Here is a 23,481-nt window from a genome sequence, read left to right on the forward strand (position 1 = left end):
TGTCATCAAGAGTGGTTCCTCTGCATCTGCACATTAGCTTGTTTTCTACTTCAGCTATCTGTCCATAAGAGTGAAATTTAATTTCTAATTTTCTGTATTACCTAAGAAGCCAAGAAAGCAAGTTCAGAGCTACATGTAGGCTTCCTTCTATTAGGTAACTATATGCAATAACAACCTATGTAGCTACCATACTGCATAAATTTTGAAAATTTTTGTATAAATAATCTAACTTGAACATGCAATATCTTGTCAATGTGAATGAAGGAAAGAGAGGAGTTAAAATCATGCAGCCAGTGAACAGAAACATCTGTATTACAAAAACAGATTGCTAAGTGTTTACCTCACCCTGGATCTGCCATATCAGGTTTCTGCTGGAGCTAACAGGACGCTAATTCCACTTAGTACACAATCGGCCCTCAAGGTAGGCCCTTTCCTCTGTGCCAGGATGTGCTGAGATTCAAAGAGCGGCCTGATGGGAAACAGGGTATCCTTCCACTATTTCAGAAGTCAGACTCCTGGCAAGTTCTTTCAACTCTCCAGAACAAAGTCCTGAACTCAAAATCAAAAAGCAAATAAACACAAGAAAATTCCGTTACTTGATACTGAGCAAAAACTGATTAAGTGTCATGTCAGGCACCATTGTTTCCAAGGAGTTGCTATTTGGAAGGTTCCACAGTGCAAAACAATGGGGGATCATTTTCTAACCCAAGAATCCAAACAGAAAGCCACTCTTCCCTCCCAGTGGATGCTTTTCCCGCAAGAAAAGAACAGGTAAAGGAACAGGACACAGATGTACCATCAGGGACAAAAAAACGACCCTTTATTGCTATGAGCACAAGGAGCAGGATGAGATGAAGTTCACTGCAGGTGATGGAGTGGGAAGACTCACTACTCGGCCCATGCTTTCAGTATCCCAGCAAATATTTGGATGTAGTAAGTCAAAGAACTTAGAAAATTTAGGTTGGCAAGATGGAGAGATACAGCTTCTCTCAGCCATGTTAGGGTACAAAAGCACATTGAACTGCATTAGTAATAATTTCCTTGAAGCAAGAAAGGGATATAATCATGCATAGCTTAATGATGGGGATACATTCTGAGAACCTATGCTCTGAGAAGTGCGTCATTAGGTGATTCCATAGACGTGCAAACATCAAAGAATGCACTTACACAAACCTAGATGGTATAGCCTACTACACACCTAGGCTACGTGCTGTAGCCTATTGCTCCTAGGCTACATGTACAGCATGTTACCGTACTGAATCCTGCAGGAAGTTGTGACAAAATGGTAAGTATTGGTGTATCTAAACATAGAAAAGGCACAGTAAAATGGTACACCTCTCCAGGGCAGCTCCATTATAATCTTATGGGAGGACTGTCATATACGAGGTCTGTCGTTGGCCAAAACAACATTATGTGGTGCATTATGTAGTGTACTAAGAAAAAACTGATAATTCCAATAAAATTCACAGTATTGATAACAATGCTAATGATAATGATAGTGAAATACAGATTTACTTTCTTCTTTCTTTTGTTTACGTGTAGTAAGTGAACTAAAGCAGGCCTGAAAGAAGGTCTGGGCAGGTCATCATGATTACTCTGGCCTCGACATTGAGGCAAAAATCTTGCTCTTACTCCTCTGTGGCAGTCAGGCCCATCTCCAGACAGGTCTTTCCCAGCCATTGGAGTAGGAAGATGGAGGATTTGAGAATCGCACGTGAGCTTAGGGAGAAGGGAGCAGAGGAGATTGTTCAAGGTGCTTTATTCTGGGCCAGAATCTTCTGCAGGGTTCGGTCTAACTCCCCAGAGGAGTATATTGTGATTTGTGTCCAGAACAAGGCACTATATGTATAATAGTACCTAATACAAATCCCAACTTGCCTTGAAGTGTCTCCTTTCCTGGCCCTGTCCTCTGTGCAGATGGTGTTCTTGCGAGCAGTCTTCTGGCAGAACAGACTGTGATGAGTTCCTGGAACCTTTGGCAAACCTCCAACAGACCAAGGTCACGTATGCACGCAGGGTTAGAATGGGCAGCCGAGTGCATCATTATGGTGGCTGTAATTGGCACTAGGAGAGGCCTCCAGTGCCCTGTTTCCAGATCGTCATCTGCAGACTTCTAGGTCTCTCTTCAAGAACCACCCAGGAAAAGGGCAGGGGGGTGTATATCCCAGGCTCTGGGCCAATGATCCTTAATTCAACCAGAGCAACTCTTAGTAATTACTTTATACGTTGGCCATAAGTAAGATTTTATTTGAATAAAGGATTCCACATCATAAAGCAAACTTTAAAAAGGTCTGAGAACCACCACTTTGGCATTTGTACCCCCAATGGCAAACTGTATTAACCTTGTCTTTTTATTTTCTGTATCTGATGCTTTGACATCTGGGGACTTGCTGACCTGGGTGGACTGCCCCACCCACTAGAGTGTACCTTTCATATGCAAATCATCCAAACCAAACCAACCAAAATCCCTCACCACTTCTTTATTAGGCTTTCACATTCCAAGCTACTATTTCCCTGCCAATAATTATCCCAGGGCCAGGTACCAAGTAACTAGGGATGACTCTTATACCCCAGTGTCTGCTGGATTATTCAAACTAGCCAATCCTAAACCTGCTTACCCTGCCTTGACTCTTCCTTCCAGTGAAAACCGTAATAAAGGCTCTTGCACACATTTCCCCTGCCCCCAGTGCATTGGATTGAATACACATACATGCTATTGTTCCACGTCACTTTATTTGATCATTTTAGCTTGATGTCATGATGCAGTTTCTCTAATTAGCTTCTTCAATGATAAAACTTGGAATGTTATTTAGAATTCATCAATTCAAAATATCATTCCATTTTTTTTCTTTAAATAGCAATGACTATGCAGAGCAAGAAAAAAAAAAAACTCTAACAGGACAAAAGAATAGAGAAAATATAGACTTCTTTTTTCAGTGCCCTGGTTTCTCCACTTTCACCAGTTACTTCTGTAACATTGTAGAGAACAAAGACACTATTGTCATTGGTTGTACACACCTCGGCCATTCTTTTAGCTAAACCACATTCAGGGAGGGGAGGGCTGCCCATGGGCACAGCATCTGCTGTGGAGTGAAACAAAGGTGTTCTCTGAATTCCCAGCCTACCCTGCTTCATACATTCTCTGCTTCGCCACAACCATGAATTCCTTCCTGAAGGCCCGGGTCAAGTGTGCCCAGCGGGGGATGACCTCCCTGCCCACTAGGTCCTACCCACTGCTCTGACTCTCCAGGAAGAACCATCCCCCTTGAGTGTCCCCCTAGCACTTGGCACACACCACTGTCGTAGTGTATTTTCCAACAGAGTCATAATTGTTGGGATGCTCATCCTCCCTGTCCTTGCTCCCTGGAAGTTCCCTGATAGCTGGGACCCCTCATTACAAATCTTTGTGCCTTTACATAGAAGAGTGCTTTTCACATAGTAGCAGCTCAGTCAATTTTTGATAAATAAAAGAATGAGTGGAATCTAATTGATGTGATTGAATCTCAGGAGCAAGCCCTGGCTGGGCCCCTTCTCCAGAAACTGTGAATTTCTGCCGCAGCTCTCCAGAGGGGCCTGCTTATCGGGGCTCAGTGTGTGGTCTAGAATCATGTGCACAGACATATTGCGACGCGGTATTTTAATGATGCCTTAGGTAGGAGGCAGCGCTGTCACATATGAAATGGATGGAGAAAGCGACGGCTCTTCCTCTTCCCATTTTGAAAGTTAGCGGATATTTTGGAGGAAGATGCAAATATCAGATCCTTTTCAGACACACAGACATGGGCAGAGACACATACGCACACGGAAACGCTGTGTCTCTGCTAAATATAACCCTTTGTAGCGACAGTATCTCAATAATTTTAAAGTGAAAAGATAAGGAGGGGGAGCCAAGTCTTTCATAATGAATGCAAGCCTATAGCTTTTAAACAGGGCTAACATATGGGCCACTGATGTGAATGTGAATGCAAATTAGATATTTTTGATTGCTTGAAATAAAGTCAGCAGAATCAAAGCCTCACACAGCAAATGGTGCAGCTTTAACTACGTCGGTGCCAGGTTGGAAACAGGAGCTCTTAACACATCCTCAGGAAAAAAAAAAAAAAGGATCCCAGGCTGGCATTTTGGATTGAGGACTTTCTAGGTAGGGCAAAGACAGGGTGTGCGCTTCCATTTATTGCCATCCTGGTGCTTCGTTTATCAGAGACTTTCATTTATATTGCACAGAAATAGATTAAAGATCTACTTTAATCTCTAACCTTCCTGATTTATTGTAAGTTGTCAAAAATCTCAAGGTGGTAAGGGGTCCTTAGAGGTCCTTTTATCTGGCTTCCTTTGTCTTCGGGCTGGTAAAGTCATCCTCACTGTAACAGGTACTGTCCTGGGTGCTGGAGACCCAGGGGGGATTAAAACAGTCACTTTGCTCAAGGAGATCACCAGTATTTGGAGACATGAGACCACAAATCTCACTCTGGTGTTGTGTGATACTGTGGGGAGGTGATCCTAGAATGCCACGGAGCACAGGTGTGGGGCAGCACCTCTGAAATGTGTGTGTGTGTGTGTGTGTGTGTGTGTGTATGAGTGTGGTGCATGAAAGGCTTCATGAACGAGTGACCCCTGAGCTAAGCCACGAAGGGTAACAAGCAGCAAAGCAGTCAGAGAAAAAGGGAGCAGCCTGCACAGAGGCACAGAGGTGAGAGACAGACATGTGCAGCAGCTGGGGCAGGGGGGTGGGGCATATCTCTCTGGGAGGCAGAGCATGAGAGGGCACTGGACAGGCCACCCATGTGAGCTGAGGTAGCCCCAATCCCAGCATACCCAGCTACCTGGTATGGTCCCCAAGAGCTGCAGATACAGGGACGAGGTCAGAATGAAGCCTCTAATAATGGGAGACTTTTGCCCTCTCAAAAGAATCAAGTGCCTGTCAACTAGGGTGGTCCATGTGAAAGGCTCCTGCCCGAGCTCCAGCTGGTAAAACTTAAGAACCAGGGCTGGTCAAGTGGCCCCAAATCCTGTCCTTTATTCCCGGGCCTGAATCGCAGGCCCCATAGTTTACCACTTGTAAGGATCACTATTGTCAAAGCAACCACGACCCCTGTCCCCTTCCAGTAAGAGCAAAATTCTTCCCAGCACTCTCTTTCCCCCTACCCCAGGGTTTCTCAACCTTGCTGCTACAGTTCGTCCCTGACTTACAATGGTTTGACTGTACGTTGGTGCGAAAGCCATGCATGTTCAGTAGAAACCATACTTGGAATACATGTACGCCATTCTGCTTTTCACTTTCAGTATAGTATTCAACAAGTTACATGAGATATTCAACACTTTGTTGTAAAATAAGCTTTGGGTTAGATGATTTTTCCCAACTATAGGCTAGTATAAGTATTCTGAGCATATTTAAGGTACAGCTAGGCTGACCTATGATGTTCGGTAGGTTAGGTGTATTAAATGCGTTTTCAACTTATATTTTCAACTTACAATGGATTTATCAGGATGTTACCTCATCATAAATCAAGAAGCACCTCTATTGACATTTTGGACTGGATTCTTCTTTGTTGTGAGGGGCTATTCTCTGTGTTACAGGATGTTTAACTGCATCCCTACCTTGACCCACTAAATGCCAGTAGCACACACGGTCCCCCTTCCCCCACTGATTGTGACAATCAATGTCTCTAGACATTGCCTGGTGTCCCCTGGGGTAAAGTCCTTCCCTCTGAAAACCCTTGCTCTATCCAATATACACTTCTGATAAATGCTCATTTCTCTGGTCCAGCACTGTGACCTTGATGGGGGCTTCTGGGTCTCATGTGACCCCTCTTTCTGTGACCAAGGATGGATGCCTGGTTTGAGCTGCAGCAATCAGAGCACTTTCAAGGTACTTTGATGGGACCAGGGAGGCTCTCACTTTCTTCCAGCAGTGAATCTGGACAACACGAGCCTGGGAGCAGTTGGTGGCCGTGTTATCAGCGGTAGCCTTTGCTTCTCTGCGACAGTCAATGGGCAGAGATGACATGGAGAAAATCCTGGTGGCACCTGAGCATCTGGCTCAAGCTTCCCTAAGACTCACCTGCACTCCCTGCCTTTCCTGTGGTTTGACTGCATGAGCATTACACTCTTTTTTTTTTTTAACAAAAGAAAACTTAAGAAACTTTAATTTTCTGTGTATTTTTTCTGACCAAGATCCAAGTAAGATTAATATGTCTCCTTGTTGATATCCTTCTTAATTAGGTTTTTTTTTGGTATTTAAAAAATTATTATTTTTATTAAGGTAAAATATACATAAAATTTACCACCTCAACCATTTTTGAAGTGGTTCATTGGTATTGAATACATTTAAAATGTTGTACAACTCTCACCACCGTCCATCCCCATAACTCCTTTCTTCTTGTAACACTGAAATTCTATACCCATTAGACAATAATTCCCCCTTCTCCCCTCTCCCCAGCCCCTGGCAACCACTATTCCACTTTCTGTCTCTCTGACTACTCTACCTACCTCATGTGGGATCATATAGTATTTGTCTTTTTGTGACTGGCTTATTTCACTAAGCATAATGTCCTCAGCTTCATTAATGGTGCAGCATGTGTCAGAATTTCCTTCCTCTTTAAGGCTGAATAGTATTCCACTGTATGGATATACTACATTTTGTTTACCCATTCATCTGTCCATGGACATTTGGGTGGCTTCTATGTTTTAGCCATTGTAAATAATGCTACTATTAACATGAATGTATAAATATCTCTCCAAGCCCCTGCTTTTAATTCTTTTTGGTATGTGTTCAGAAATGAAATTGCTGGATCATATGGTAACTCTATTTTTAATTTTTTGAGAAAGTGCCATACGTTTTTCCACAGCAGCTGCACCATTTTACATTCCCACCAACAGTATATGGGAGTCCTAATTTCTTCACATTCTCACTAATGCTTGTTATTTTCTGTGGTCTTTTTTTTTTTTTTTTTTTTTTGACAGCAGCCATCCTAATGGGTGTGAGGTAATGTCTCATTGTAGTTTTGATTTACTTTTTCCTAATGATTATTAATGTTGAGCATTATTTCATGTGCTTACTGGTCATTTGTATTTCTTATTTTGAGAAATGTCTATTCAAGTCCTTTGCCTATTTTAAAATTAGGTCATTTGCCAGGCATGGTGGCTCATGCCTGTAATCTCAGGTGTGATTCTGGAGGCTAAGGCAGGAGGATCACTTGAGCCCAGGAGTTTGAGGCTGCAGTGAGCTATGATCACACCACTGCACACTAGTCCAGGCAACAGAGCAAGACCCTATCTCAAATAATAATAATAATAAAATAAAAAATATTAAAAAAATCAGACTGTTCTTTTGTTGTGGAGTTGTAGTTTTCTATATATTCTGAATATCAATTCCTTATTAGATATGATTTGCAAATATTTTCTCCCATTCTGTGAATTATTGCCTTGTTACTCTGTTGATCGTATTTTTGATGCAGAAAATTTTTAAATTTCCACAAAGTCCAATTTGTCTATTTTTTTCTTTTGTTGCCTGTGCCTTTGGTGTCATATTCAATAAATCACTGCCACATCCAATGTCGTGAAGATTTTCCCCTATGTTTTCTTCTAAGAGTTTTATAATTTTAGTTTTTACAGATAGGTCTTTGATTCATTTTGAATTAATTTTTGTATATGGTGTTAGATAACAGTCCAACATCATTCTTTTCATGTGGATATCAAGTTTTCCCAGCATCATTTGTTGAAGACTGACCTTTCCCCATTGAACGGTCTTAGCACCCTTGTCAAAAACTCTTTGGCCACATATGGGAGGGTTTATTTCTGGGATCTCTTCTAGTCCATTGGTCTATACGTCTGTCTTTATGCCAGTACAGTAGTCCCCTCTGATCTGCGGTTTTGCTTTCCATGGTTTCAGTTGCCCATGGTCCACTGAGGTCCAAAAATAATAAATGGAAAATTCCAGAAATAAACAATTCATGAGTTGTAAATTGCTAGCCATTCTGAAGAGCATGATAAAATCCCCCACCACGTGCTCTGTGCTGCCCAGTATGTGAATTATCCCTTCGTCCCACTTATCCACATTTGTATATGCCACCCACCTATTAGTCACTTCTTAGCCATTTCAGTTATCAGATTGACTGTCACAGTATCATAGTGGTTTTGTCAAGTAACCCATATTTTACTTAATCATGGCCCCAAAGCACAACAGTAGAGATGCTGGCAATTTAGATATGCCAAAGAGAAGCCATCAAGTGCTTCCTTTAAGTGAAAAGGTGAAAGTTTTTGACTTAAGGAAAGAAAAAAAATCATGCTGTGTATTCTAATATCTCTGGTAAGAATGAATCTTCTATTGGTGAAATTGTGAAGGAAAAGAAATTCATGCATATAGGGTTTGGTTCTATCTCTGTGGTTTCAGGCATCCACTGAAATGAATCCCCCATGGATAAGGGAGGACTGCTCTACCACACTGTTTTGATTACTGTAGTTTTTTTTTTTTTTTTTTTCTTAGAGACAGAATCGCTCTATGTTGCTCAGGCTGGTCTCGAACTCCTGACCCACCTCATGAGTCCGAAGAGCCAGATTATATGTAGGAGCCACTGAACCTGGCTTGCTTACTTACTATAGCTTTGCAACAAGTTTTGAAATCAGGAAGTGTGAGTCCTCCAGCTTTGTTTTTCTTTTTCAAAGTTGTTTTGGATATTTGGAGTCCCTTGAGATTTCATATGAATTTTAGGGTGAACTTCTCTGTTTCTGAAAAAATTCACTGGGATTGTGATAGGGATTGCATTGAATCTATAGATTGATTCAGGTAGTATTGACATTTTAACAATATTGAGTCTTCCAATTCATGAACATGTGCTGTTTTTCCATTTATTTATGTCTTCTTTAATTTTTCTCATCAATGTTTTGTGGTTTTCATTGGACAAGTTTTTAACCTCCTTGGTTAATTTCTAAGTATTTTATTCTTTTTGATGCTATTGTAAATGGAATTTGTTCATATAATTTTCATATTGTTCATTATTAGTGTATAGAAATGCATCTGATTTTTATGTGCTCACTTTGTATTCTGTTACTTTGCTGAATTCATTTAGTAATTCTAATAGGTTTTTTTTTTTCCAGAATATTACGGGGGTACAAATGTTTTGGTTACATGGATTGCTTTTGTATTGCTTGAGTCAAGGTTATAAGTGTGACCATCCCCTAGATAGTGTACATTGTACCTGTTAGGTATGATTTCACAGATCCCCTTCTCCTCCTCCCACCTATATGATTTCCCTTGAGTTTTACTTCCATCTGAGTACATGAGCACTGATAGGTTAGTTCAAATTTAATAGTGAGTACATGTGGTGTTTGTTTTTCTATTCTTTAGATATTTCACTTAGGAAAATGGTCTCCAGTGTTCCATTCAGGTTAATACAACAAGTATTAGTTCACCATTTTTTATGAATGAGTAGTACTCTATGGTATACATACAACACATTTTATTAATCCACTCATGTATTGATGGGCACTTGGGTTGTTTCCACATCTTTGCAATTGTGAACTGTGCTGCTATAAACATTCTAATTCAGGTGTCTTTTTGATAAATGACTTTTTGTCCTTTGGGTAAATACCCAGTAATGGGATTGCTGGGTCAAATGGTAGGTCTATTTTTAGTTCTTTGAGGAACCCCCATACTATTTTCCATAAAGGTTGCACTAGTTATAGTCCCACCAACAGTGTATAAGTATTCCTATTTCTGCATCCACATCAGCATCTATTGTTTTGGGACTTTTTCATAAAGGCCATTCACACCAGGGTTAGGTGCTATCTCATTGTGGCTTTGATTTCTATTTCTCTGATGACTAGTGATGTTGAGCATTTTTTTATATGCTTATAGCCCATTAGTCTATCTTCTTTTGAAAAGCTTCTGTTCATGTTTTTAGCCCACTTTTTAATGGGGTTGTTTGATTTTTTTCTTGCTGATTTGCTTGAGTTCTTTGTACATTCTTGTTATTAGCCCTTTATCAGATGCATAGCATACAGATATTTTCTCCTGTTCTGTAGGTTGTCTATTTGCTCTGTTGATTATTTCCTTGGCTGTGCAGAAGCCTTTTAATTTAATCAATTCCCATTTATTTATTTATTTTTGTTGTTGCTGTGATTGCTCTTGGGGTTTTCTTCATAAATTCTTTGCCTAAGCCAATATCTTGAAGAGTCTTTCCAACATATTCTTCTAGAATTCTTATAGTTTCATGTCTTAGATTTAAGTTGGTAATCCATCGTGAATTAATTTTTGTGAGTGGTGAGAGATATGGTTCCTGTTTCAATCTTCTACATGTGACTATCCAATTTTCCCAGCACCACTTATTGAATAGGAATCTTTTCCCCCAGTGTCTATTGCTATCTACTTTGTCAAAGATCAGATGGCAACATGTGGATGGTTTTATATCTGGGTTCCCTGTTATGTTTCATTGGTCTATGTCTCCATTTTTGTGTCAGTCCCATGCTGTGCTGATTACTATAGCCATGTAGTATAGCTTAAAGTCTGGTGAAGTGATGCCTCCAGATTTGTTCCTTTCGCTTAAGGTTACTTTGGCTATTTGGGCTCTTTTCTGGTTGCAAATGAAACATAGAATTATTTTTTCTAGATCTGTGAAATATAACGTTGGTATTTTGGTGGGGATTGCATTGAATCTGCAAATCACTTTGGGTAGCATGGATATTTTAACAATGTTGATTCTGTCAATCCATGAGTGTGATATGTTTCTTCCATTTGTTTACATCATCTGCAATTTCCTTCCTCAGTGGTTCATAGTTCTCTTTGTAGAGGTCTTTTACCTCCTTGATTAAATATATTCTTAGGTATTTTATTTTCTTCATAGCTATTGTGCCTTTGATTTGGTCCTTAGCTTGACTGTTGGTATATACGAATGCCACGGATTTGTGTACATTGATTTGGTAACCTGAAGCTTTGCTGAATTTTTTTATCAATTCCAGGAGTCTCTTGGCATAATCTTTGGAGTGTTCTAGATATAAGATCATATCATCAGCAAAAAGAGATAGTTTGACCTCCTCTTTCCCCATTTGGATACACTTGATCTTCTCTTGCCTGATTGCTGTGGCTAGGACTTCTAGCACTATATTGAATAGAAGTGGTAACAGTGGGCACCCTTGTCTTGTTCCAGTTCTGCTTTCAACTTTCCTCCATTCAGTATGATGTTGGCTGTGAGTTTGTCATATATGGCTTTTACAATTTTGAGGTACGTCCTATCTATGCCTATTTTTGTTAAGAGTTTTTATCATAAAAGGGTGCTGAATTTTGTCAAATGCTTTTTATGCATCTATTGAGAGGATCATATAGTCTTTGCTTTTGCTTCTGTTTATGTGGTGAACCACATTTATGGATTTACATATGTTGAACCATCCTTGCATCTGGGATGAAGCCCACTTGGTCATGGTGGATTATTTTTCTGAGGTGCTGCTGAATTCAGTTTGCTAGAATTTTATTGAGGATTTTTGTTTCTATATTCATGAGGGATATTGATCTATAGTTTTCTTTTTCTGTTTCCTTTCCTGGCTTTGGTATCCAACTGATACTGGCTTTGTTGAATGAGTTGGGGAGGAATCCTTTGTTCTCAATGCTATGCAATAATTTCTGTAGTATGGATACCAATTCTTCTTTGTAGGTATGATAAAATTTGGCTGTGAAACCAACTGGTCTGGAACATTTTTTTGTTGGAAGTTTTTTTTATTGCTGCTTCAATTTCATTGTTTATTACTGGTCTGTTCAGAAGTTCTAATTCTCCCTTGTTGAGCTTTGGGAGATTGTGTGTTTCCAGGAATTTTTCCATTTTCTCAACATTTTTGAGTTTATATGCATACAGATTTTTATAGTACTTACAGATGACATTTTGTATTTCTGTGTTATCAGTTGTAATATCTCCTTTTCTATTTCTGATTGAGCTTATTTGGGCCTTTTATATTTCTGGTTAATTTAGCAAGGGTCTATCAAGTTTATTTATCTTTTCAAAGAACCAACTTTTTGTTTCATTAATCTACAATTTTTGGTTGTTTGTTTTTTATTTTCTTTAGTTCTCCTCACACCTTAGTTGTTTCTTTTCTCCTGCTGGGTTTGGGATTGGTTTGCTCTTCCTTTTCTAGTTCCTTGAGGCAATTCATTAAATTGTTGATTTGTGATCTTTCTTTTTGATGTAGGCATTTAAGGCTATGAATTTTCCCCTTAGGACTGGTTTTGTTGAATCCCACAGATTTTTGATAACTTGTGTCCCCTTTGTCATCTAGTTTGAGAAAGGATAGATCAGAAATACTCATACTACAATGCAAATTGCTGAGAATTGCTCTTTTTAACGGAAGTGCAAGCTGAAAGAGAAAAGAATAAGAGCTGTGCCACTCCAGAACCTGGTCTGAGATACCATTCTCCTTAAAGTATTGAGAAATGGTGTCCCCTATAGTTCTGCAGGGAAAACCTGTGCAATGTTCCTGAATAAAGGATATGGGGAAGGCATGTTCTAGCACCATTGGAAGGGTTGGGAAAGGACCGAATTCTCTTTTGGAAGTCCTGAAAATCATGCTTCTAAATGACCACCTGTATACAACTATCTCCTTAGCCTTTTCTTTTAGTAATAAGAACATTTCAACTGGATATATGGCCTTCCAACAAGAAACTACATTTCCCAGCCACTCTGGCTGGTGTTAGGCCAATGAGATATGAATACAAGTGATCATGTAACTTCTGGGTTTTCTCCTTTAAGAAGCATCTGCTTGTCCTGGATCTCTCTTTTCTTCTTCAGCTGTCTGGGAAAGAGTGATGCTTGAGGCAACCTTGGAGATTATGCTTTAAGGATGGAAAAGGCATGTGAAAGAGTTACTATATTTTGAACTCTTTTTTCCTGCAGTTTCACATGTGCCCTGTCCAAATGACTGTCTTTTCTCTCTCCTGCACTCTGTATCTGTTTGATAACATCCACTGCAGCTTGATCTAGTGGTAGTGAAGGACAAGGCATGTCAATCAATTTACCTGCCATGCTCAGATTGCCTGGGAACCCTGGCTTTACCATTTACAATGTGACCTGAGGTAAGTTACTTAGCTTCTGTCTGTCTCATTTCCCTTACCTGTAAAGTGGGTATAATATTACCTCATAAGGCTGATGTATGAAGCAAAGGGGGTTATGTATGTAAAGTGTTTGGTGTAGTCTTTGAAACACAGTAAACACCAGATAACTTACTTATTAGTAGCAGTAGCAGTAGTGGTAGTACTGAGTGGTACCTCCACAGCCCTACTCAGGGAAACAACCCAGGGCTGCTATTTGCATTGCAAAGGACACAAACAGATTAGGCAAGGAAGTGGGCTGTATGTGGGCTTGGCATAGAAGTAAGACCTGTGTGGCCTTGTTCAGAAAGATGATTTGTGTGGATTATATATACTCTTTTTGAATCTGAACAGAATCACAAAAGAAAGTTGCTAGTCAGAAGGGCAACTTCATCTTATATCTTGCAGATGAATCAGAGGAATTAAGAGGAAGTAGACAGCAGAGACTGAAGTAGATGCCCAGAGAAAAGCAGAAAGAGAGAGAGAGAAAGAGAGAGCACATAACTTTGCAGCTCTATGAAAGGTAGCCCAGGTTTCTGGCCACGTTCCAGGCCCCAGTTCCAGTCCCCAGGAGTCCTGGCTGTACTTTGGCTTCTGTCCTTTGATTTCAGTAAGCATCCTCTGTGTGACTTTATAATAAATGTCCTCATTTGGAAGCTGACTTGAGGGACTCTATGTTCTAGTCATCAAAAAAGTTCTACATACAAATTAGTTGCAGATCTATCTCCCTCTACCTCTCAACTATGGGCTCGGAACATCTCTAAGTAAAGGGCTAGGTCACTTTATTTCACTTATAAAGTATTTAAAAGATATGGAAAAATAAAAAATAATTAATGTACATTTGTGAACCTAATACTTAGCTTTAATGATTGCTAAATTAAATAGTTTCGCCATATTTGTCTCACAATTTTTAAAAAATAAATAAGACATTCCAGATACTCCTCAATCCTATTCCCTATCCTCCTCCAAAGTAGCCTCTATTTTGAATTTGGCATTAATTTTTTTATATGTGAGATATATGAAAAGACTTCAAAAACCTCATAGAAAAAAATGGAATTAAATGGTAAAAATAAAAGCATATGAACTTTATTTCTCAACATAAGCTCCACTGAGTTCCAGACACCTTTGTAAGTGATGATACCAGCCATTTAGTCCATCTCTAAAGAACTGAGGGTTCTTGGAATTTAATCATGTCAATGCAGTCTTTTTTTACATTAGTAACTGAAGAAAAAAATGAGTATCTTTTAAAAATTTAGAAAACAAACATACAAAAAACACCAGCAGCCAAATCATGACTATAAGGTGGATGCCCATTTCCCATTGAAAATCTTGCAAAACTGCTCTAGTTTGATGGAAGTAAGGAGCAGGAGCATTGTCGAGGTGGAGGACTTTCTGTGAAGCTGTCCCCAGGCATTTTTCTGCTAAAGTTTTGGCTAACTTTCTCAAAACACCCTCTAATAAGTAGATGTTATCAGTCTTTGGCTCTCCAGAAAGTCAACAAGCAAAATTACTTGGGCATCTTCCAGAAAACTGTTGTCATGACCTTTGCTCTTGATCAGCTTGGTTTTGCTTTGATGGGGTCACTTTCACCTCTTGGTAGCCATTGCTTTGATTGTGCTCTGTCTTCACTATTATACTGTACTAGTGAAGTCATGTTTCTTCTCCTGTTACAATTATTCCAAGAAATGCTTCAAGATCTTGATCCCACTTGTTTAAAATTTCCATTAGAAGCTCTGTTTTGTCTGCAGCTGATTTGGGTGCAATAGTTTTGGTACCCATCAAGTGGAAAATGCACCCAACTTTAATTTTTCAGTCAGAATTATGTAAACTGAATCAATTGAGCATCCCTAATCCAAAAACATTGTATAATTTTGTGTATGAAACAAAGTTTTAACTATATTTTAACTGTGACCCATCAAGTGAGGTCAGGGGTGGAATTTTCCACTTGTGGCATCATGTCAGTGCTCAAAAAGTTTTGAATTTGGGAGTATTTCAGATTTTAGATTAGGGATGCTGAACCTGTATAATGGAGTTGCAGAATGATACCATTTTTTAAAATTTTAAATTATGCAAACTAAAATCATATAAACATGAAGGATCTTCAAAAAGTTCATGAAAATGCATATTATGAAAAAAACTATGTATTTCAAAATTTTTTTTACATCAAAATAAGCTGACACTAACTTGTCATAACATGCATGAACAGGATCTAGTTTGGGGCACTAAGAAGAATAAGACATCAGTTTGAAAAGAACCCCTACCAGAGCAACATGAATTCTGCCAAAATTGAAACAAGAACAAACATCAAATTTATGGTGAAGCTTGGATGGAAGAATGGTGAAATCATTGATGCTTTACAAAAATGAGAAGTGAGAAATTAGAGAGAATGAGTAGAGACTTTTTTGAAGTGTTTGGTTGAAAAGGGAAGCTGAGAAATGTCCTGGTAGCTGAAAAGGGACCTGGGTTCAAGAGAGAATTCTTTTTCATGTGGTAGAAATAAAAGTACACTGATGCGCCAATGGAGATGATGGGGGAGGGGCGGGGAGTGGGAGGCAGTGACAATAAAGGATATTAGGAGGGAAAACAATTTCCAGGGCAGGGATAATGGGTTGAAATCTAGGCCACAAACAGAGAGTAATGGGATGATGTGTTATAAATTTGAGGAGTGAGCACTCCTAGTGCATTCAGTAGTCAATCTAAAATGAATTGCTACCCCATTTTTTTTTATCTGAGAACCCTTCAGAAATGGAAGTCCAAAGTGAACCAAGAAGAATGTTCTCATTTTTCTGACATGACCTGCATTTTTAGGATACTGGAAAGGCCAAACCAATTTCACAATTAATTGAGAAAACTGTTTTACCAATTTGTAAACCCACTATTCCCTTAAGGCTATTAACTATAATCCATCATTGTTCTTCTTTCCACAGGTTTCACCCCCATACCATCATAATCCATCTCACCCACTCTGCAGCCAGTTTTTTAAAAACCATATGACCCTTTCATTGCCCATACTTGTTGGATGGATAAGAGATGCTTCTCCTCCTCAAGAAGCAATAAATCATTAAACATGAGCTCTGTAGTTAATAGACCTGAGTTCAAATACCACTATAGCCATTTGCTAGCAATCTGAATTAAGGGAACTTATTATACTTAAGTTCAGTGAGGCTCAGTTTTCTCATCTGTGAAGTGGGGATAATATCCACCTCACAGTGTATTTTTTAAAATTAATAATTATGCATGGAAAGATTTTAGCACAGTGCTTGACACAAAGCCATTGTCAATAAGTGGTAGCTGTTATTATTCTTGACCTGACTCATCATATTTTTTAAGCCACACAACCTCTAGCCACACAGAACACTTGCCAGTTTTGAAACATGCTTTTTTATGACTCCTGCCTTTGACCATGCCTTTCCCAGTACTTTAAACAGCATGGCCTCTTTTCCACCTGGTGAACAGACATTGGACAAGCTTGGACTTAAATATTCCCTCTGTAAAGTTCTCACCAACCAAACTCCCAACTTTCCCAGCCAGAGTTACTCTCTTCTCCCTCTGTGCTCCCATGGTATTTTGTCCATGCAGCCACAGTGGTGCTTATCACATGGTATTTAGACTATCTGTTTGCATGTCTATTTCATAACCTAGACCTGAGATCTTCAGGATCAGTTGTCCACAGGGTCTGGCACACAGTATACATGAAATGAATACTTAATGAATAAGGAGTGGGGAGCTATGTTAAACCCTCCACCACTCACTGTACAGAGTTCCTAGGAGAAAATGTGCTAAGTCTAAAACACATTCTGTCTCCTGTTAAAACATTTGTATAGATTTAAGGTTGTCTCAGTATGTGCCCATGTGGCAACCAACAAAGAGCTTTGGAGGAAATGAAGCCCCAGGGCTTGGATCACTACCCTCATTCCCGCCCTCCTTGGTGCTTTCAAGACAAAACCCAGATTCCTAAGGAAAAGTTCAAGGCAAACGTTCTCATTAGCTGACAACAGATCAAGTTTGCATTCTATTTCATCTGTAACACTCTCTCCAGCAGTGCACAAGGAAGAAAGGAAAGACAACTGTAGCCAAAGTTAGTATATTTTAGGAACCAGTTATTCAAATAATCAATATTTCTTGAGCACCTATTTTGTGCCCCAAAGTGTGACAGGACAAAGATAAAATCCTTCAGCCACTGGATGTCCTATGGGGTGACGTTTAAGCACACAGGCATTGGAGTAAGACAGACCTGGGTTCAAAGACCATTTCTTGCTCTTCAATAGCTGTGTGAATGGGGAAAAGTGCCTTAAGTTCTTTCAGCGTTAGTTTTCTCATCTGTGAAATGAAGTGTGAGATGTCAATGACAGAATGCTTGTAAGGGAACTTGCACAGTGAATGGCCCTAAATAAGTGGTATGCAAAAAAATTAAAATTATAATTTAATAATTATAAACTTATTATCCCTGTTGAAGTTTGAAAGGCAAAAGTGAATTCCATATCACCATTAAAAGTCAACTGGTTGCCCCAGAGTCTCACTAGGTAGGATTTTCCCCATAGTGAATTTATATGACCCAGAACTTTGTTTTTATCCGCACAATAAAAAAGTATATCTCTATCTCAGGGAAGAATTTACATTGTTTCAACTCACAAGAGTCTAAATAAAAATGAATGAAATTTATTAATTTATACTGAGAAATATATGCATTAGATGGACCTTAATACTTCATATCATCAGTGCATCCTCCCTATGAATGAAAGATTCTGCCTTTTTCATAACCTTTTTTCAGCTAAACTAGTTTGTAGCACTGTGCTTCATATATATTGCTGTGTATCAAATGACCCTAAAGCTTAGCAACTTAAAGCAACAATCATTTTATCTCATAATTTCATGGGTAAAGAATTTGGGAAAGACTTGGCTGAGTGATTTTTTTCTGTTACAAGTGGTGTCAGAGGTCAACCAGTGATATTTAACTTGCTGATGTCTGGTCTGGAGGGCCCACGATGATTTTCCCACACACTGAGTACCTTGGGGAGGATGGTTCTAGGAGTAGTCTCAGTGGGCCCTTCCCACCAGAATGCCTCCACGTAGCCTCCCCTAGATGGTCATCTCAGGATACTCAGACTTCTCACTTAGTAGCATAGAGCTCCCATAAAGAGTGTTCCAAAAATCCTGGGCAGCAGTCCCAGAATACCAACTCTGCTACATTCACTGGGGCCAGCCTGGATTCAACAGGAGAGAAACCAGACACCTGCCTTCAATGGGAGAAGCAACAAATAATGAGGCCATTTTTTAAAATTTTAAAATTTTAAAATTTTTTAAAATTTGTGCCTTGTAACCTTTTATTTTATTTTGTTGTATTTCAAAATATTAAGAGAATATAAATGTTTTAGGTTACATGGATTACTTTTGTGATGCTTGAGTCCTGGCTAAATGTGTGCCCATCACCCAAATAGTGTTCATAGTACCGGTTAGTAAGTACTAACCATTCTTTTTAATCTACCACATGCTCTTTCCCAGAACAAGACTTGCTTTGCCAGTGGCCCCAGATTATCCAATAGCTCTTGGGATGCACCCTTCTTCCTTGCACAGTGTGCTGATGGGCATTTCCTTTAGAACTAAGTTTTTGTGCATATTTCCGGAACTGACCTTCTGACTAACATATTTTATCTGTACAGCTGTTCATAGCTACAGTTTTGTCTTGCTTTGGTCTAATGGCCTGTCTCTTTCCAGTGATTTCATTTATCTACAGATTTCCACAAATCCATTCAGCACTTTGATCAGCTTCTCTCTTCTATGTTATACCCACCTTGCGTTTTCACTGCTGAATGCTTGGAGGGGAAAGGCAGTAAGAACACAGAGAGAGGAAACAATATTACTCTGTTATATATCTGAAAAATAGCAATAAAAACAAGCGAAAGTATATTGAGATGCTAAAGTATTATATGTTGAACACATCCCAAGATAGTCTAATAAGCGAGATTAGGAAAGGATTGAAAAACTCACAAGGTTCTTATGGAAGACGTAAAATTTCACTAAGTTTGAAGGAAGGATGAAGATATGAGTAGACCAAAATGACCTTTGGGAAGAAGGAGAAGATCGAATTTAAATCCTGACTTGAGCAATTTTAAATTAGTAAGTAATTAAGTGATCCTTCTAAATGGTAAACCTGTTCATTTCACTAATTGCACAATCTTTCAATGGCTTAGGTCTACAGGCCTGGAATGCACTGCTTAGAACCGCACTCGGGAACTTAGAGATGTTACATTGAAGTTGCTTTATCTCCTGTTCTAGTCTGTGTATTCGACTCTACAGACACGTGGAAACGTTCTCTTCTTCCCAAAACTGGGCCTCTTTCTTTCCTACCCTAATGCCTTTGGCAAAATGTTCTAGTGCCTTCCCCACCTGATGTAAACATTGACTATCTCTTTACCTTCCGTAGCAATTCAAACATTAACCCTCAGATGCATTTTCTAGAAGGAGCTTTATCCTCTCCTATCATTGTCTCTTGTCTCTACTGCCATCAAATTAGTCATCCAAGTATATTGTAATTAACTGCATGTCTGTCTCACTCACTAAATGATGAAACCATACAATCGGGGTCAGCAAACTTTTTCTGGGCCATAAAGTCTCTGTCACAACTACTCAGCTCTGTTGCAAAAGCAGCCATAGACAGTACCTTAACACATGGGCACGTCTGTGTTCCAGTAAAAGTTTATTCTTCAACACTGAAATTTGAATTTCATATGATTTTTACATGTCAAGAGATATTATTCTTCTTTTGGCTTTTTTCAATTATATAAATATGTAAAAACCATCCTTAGCTCGTGGGCTGTACAAAAACAGGCATCGGGCTGCATTTGGCCTGCGGGTCATAATTTGCCAACCCCTGTTCCAGAAGGCTGAGATCAAGTCTTTTCAGCTCTGCATCTCTATTGCCCATCCTGGTGCCTGACACGTAGTGTGTAGTTATTAAATTTTATTCAAAAAACATTGACAAAGAAAGGAAAGATAAAGGGCAATAGGAGTAAATAAGCAAGTCTGTTCTCTCCGCACGTGGCATAGGGCCCAGGACTTTCAGCCCGTGAATTTACTAGAATGTAAACAAAGCGTACACAACGCCTAGGGCCAGCATTAGCTAGGGTTCTCTTCTCAGCAGGGCCAGTGAAATCACTGAAAACAGTTCAGAACCAGGTTAGCATTCCCAAAGGATTCCAAACAAGAAGACGATGCCAAGATATGGAGCTGAGCTGGACGGAGAAAGAGGAGAGCCAGGGGGACCCACGAGCAGGCTCAGAGCAGCCCATTGTAGGGTTAAGCCTGGGAGGTTAATCTGATGCATCAGCAGCTGCTACAGCCTTTATTTCTTTCCTACAGCTGCAAGCAATGGGGTCCTGAGACCTTGAGAGAACAGCTTAGCAAACGAGGCTTATGTGGGGTGACAGGAAGAGTCATTGTAGCAGAGGGATGGGACAGAGGAAAAAAAATGTGAGAGGGCTGACATGGTGCCAGACTGAAGGAAGTTTTATAAATCAGGCAGAGGGTATTAGACATGAAATACGATCAGAGAGTCAGAGCCATGAAAGTTTTTGTATTGGGGTGAAGATAGGATCTAAGAAAATTTTGTTGTCACTTATAGGATTGGAAGACACAGAAGAAAAAAAAAAGGTGTAAGTCTCTTAAACAAATGCAGGTGTGGATATGATGAAGTTTGACTAGGGAAATGAGAAAAAAAGGATGGCTTTAAGAGAAATTTCAAAGGAACAACCTTTACCTTGGTCCATGGCCTCAGTGGATGGAGAAAGATAAAACAAAGATGATACGAAGATTTTATGCATAGCTGATTGAAAAATGTGTAATTTCTTTCTCCAAAAGTACAGAGGGTAGAGAAGGGGAAGGGAACAAATTGGAGACTTAAGTTTTAGGTTCTGCCAGTAGAGTCTGCAGTGGTCGTGATAATGTCAAACAGGGATGTCTATCAGGCTGAAAGTCAGAATTTGAGCTTGAGAGAGGTTTAGTGGTGTGCCAATGAATGTTTAACAACTGGCTCTCCAGGAATGAAAGCAGCCTTATTTATGGCATTTGCCAATTTCTGTGCTATAAATGCTCCCACCATGGCTGATTTTAAGCCACCAACCTGACATCATTGAACATTATGTTGCAAAGAGCTGCCAGTTGGGACGGATGGGAGATGACCTCAAGCACACCACTGGTAGGGATGGAAACTTGAAAACCAAAGAAAAAATAAAGCTGGGTAAGACCTTAGAAATCTTGGTCTGAGCCCTTCATTTTACAATGAAACTGAGACTAGAAATAGGACACAGAGGAGAGCTGAATTCTTGAAAGTAGCAGGATGGGTGAGAGGCGGAGGAGCAAAGTGTCAGGGGTTTAACCGTCATGTGGACAGAGCTTGGTGCTGCAAAAACAGTCCATTTGAAGATCAAGAAGATTATGATATCTAAGGAAAAAGGAATATAATTCCCAATGGTTACCAGTAGACAGAAAAAGGATAATGCTGATAGGATTATTCGCAGTTTTCTGTTCCGTCCAAGTCCTGATTTGCCTGTGGTGTGTTTTCCCTAGCGACCAGCACAACTACTATAGGCACCAAGGCTCCGAGTTTGCATGCACGTTCTTTTGACTTACTCCTACACAAGGTCAAAGGGAGGAAATGATCCTTGAGGGTATTTACTAGGGCATCCTAAGAGAAGGCTCCAAACCCACCCACGCCCACGTACATGCAGAGCACTGGAGCACCCAGGAGCATGGTGAGAGCTGATCTGTTGTCCTAGCGGTGGTGAGGGTCCTCATCCCAGGCTCACAAAACCTTTCTTCTAAGGCGACTGCCCTGGGAACGCCTGCAGCGTTTACTGCCCCCTAGTGGGTATCACGCACTACTTCATCCCACACCGCTTTGCCTACTCAGAGAAGCAAGGGGACCTCTTGAGGTATCATGAAGCCCTTAGGTTCAAGGACAACCAGATAAATAGTTCTCTTTTGATAACTGAAGCTTCAGTAATGCGAAAATTCTCAATAATCTCAACCCACTGAGTATTCCCAACTCTGGTCTTAGGGAAACAGGCTCAATCGACTTCACAGTGTGTCACGCGTTGTCCCCAAAGGGTCTCATTCAAATGTTGCTTCAGTCTCCGTTCTTATCCTAAAGCTTTTTAATAAATTGACAGCCTAAGAAAACTCAGTTTTATGGAGGAGGGAGAATTTCCTAGTCTGTAAATATTCTGTGAATTTCTTTCAATTTTATGGAAATGAAAAAAATAATGTTTCTAAGACTTTGACCTAAGTGAAATTAGACCCTATAGTCCACTGATAGATCCCAAAGTCCATATTGACTCCAGAAACTTACAAGACCATATTTCAGTTTTAAATATTCAGAGATCGCATGGCTCACCAGGCTCCCTTTGACCTTGCTGAGAAAATGTTTTTACGGAAACATCTGCAGTCTTTTTGCAAATACCGTATCAAATCTAAAGATCACACCTTTGTAACCCACTTGTAACTCACCCATTCTTCCTTACTGGGCGTCCCCCTCAATCGCTCAATAGCAAAGAGTCAATTTACTAGTTAAGACTATTATTTCACTGTGTAATCCAAATTAACCCAGCCTTTTGGTTTTGGTCTTAAGGCTTAAAGATTTCATCATACACAAAATGTACACCCACATGCATATACACACGTCTACAAAAGTAATATAAAGTAATATAGTTATTTTCTGAAGGTTTTCTTAGAGGTAGGTAGGTTTTTAAGGGAGGATTTATACCACATTTGACATATCCAAATTTTATAAAAAAAACCTTCTGAACTGCAAAGCAAATTTCCCAATATCATATCCCTTCATTCTCAGACTTCCTCGCCCTCCTTCTCTCTGCTCTCCCATGTTGGTCCTTCTGGTCTTCTTCCTATTCCTTTCTCTCTCTGTCCACCTTTTTTTATGACGGGGAAGCAATCTGGTCTATCCTTGAATCTTCTCAAAACCTTCATGTAAAACCCATGTGAGAGAAAATGTGGTAAATATTTTTATTTAGTTTGTTCTGTGATAAAAAGACTTCTTTGTTATGATTATTGTACAAACATAATAGTTTGTCCTTGTACAAGTAATTGACATAATCTGTATGGAAGTGACAATTGCTGCTGCTCCTTGCCCTCCTTATTTCTTCTCTTCCACACAATGGGTCTCTAGATGTTCCCTAAAAAGGCAGCAGAGTGGAATCACTGTATTCTCTGTGGGCTCTTGTACACAGGCCTATGAAGTGCCTACACTGAGCAGGTGGATAGTCCTGACCTCATTGGAGACCAGGCGGAAGGGATCCTCCTTCTCAAGTTGTTCCTATACCACTGGCCCTTTCCTCTGAGTGAAAACAGACTGTACTAGTGTATTTCTAAATGTGGATCATGACCCACTGGTAGATCAT

This window comes from Eulemur rufifrons, chromosome 29 (genome assembly GCF_041146395.1).
Source record: "Eulemur rufifrons isolate Redbay chromosome 29, OSU_ERuf_1, whole genome shotgun sequence".
Taxonomy (NCBI): Eukaryota; Metazoa; Chordata; class Mammalia; order Primates; family Lemuridae; genus Eulemur; species Eulemur rufifrons.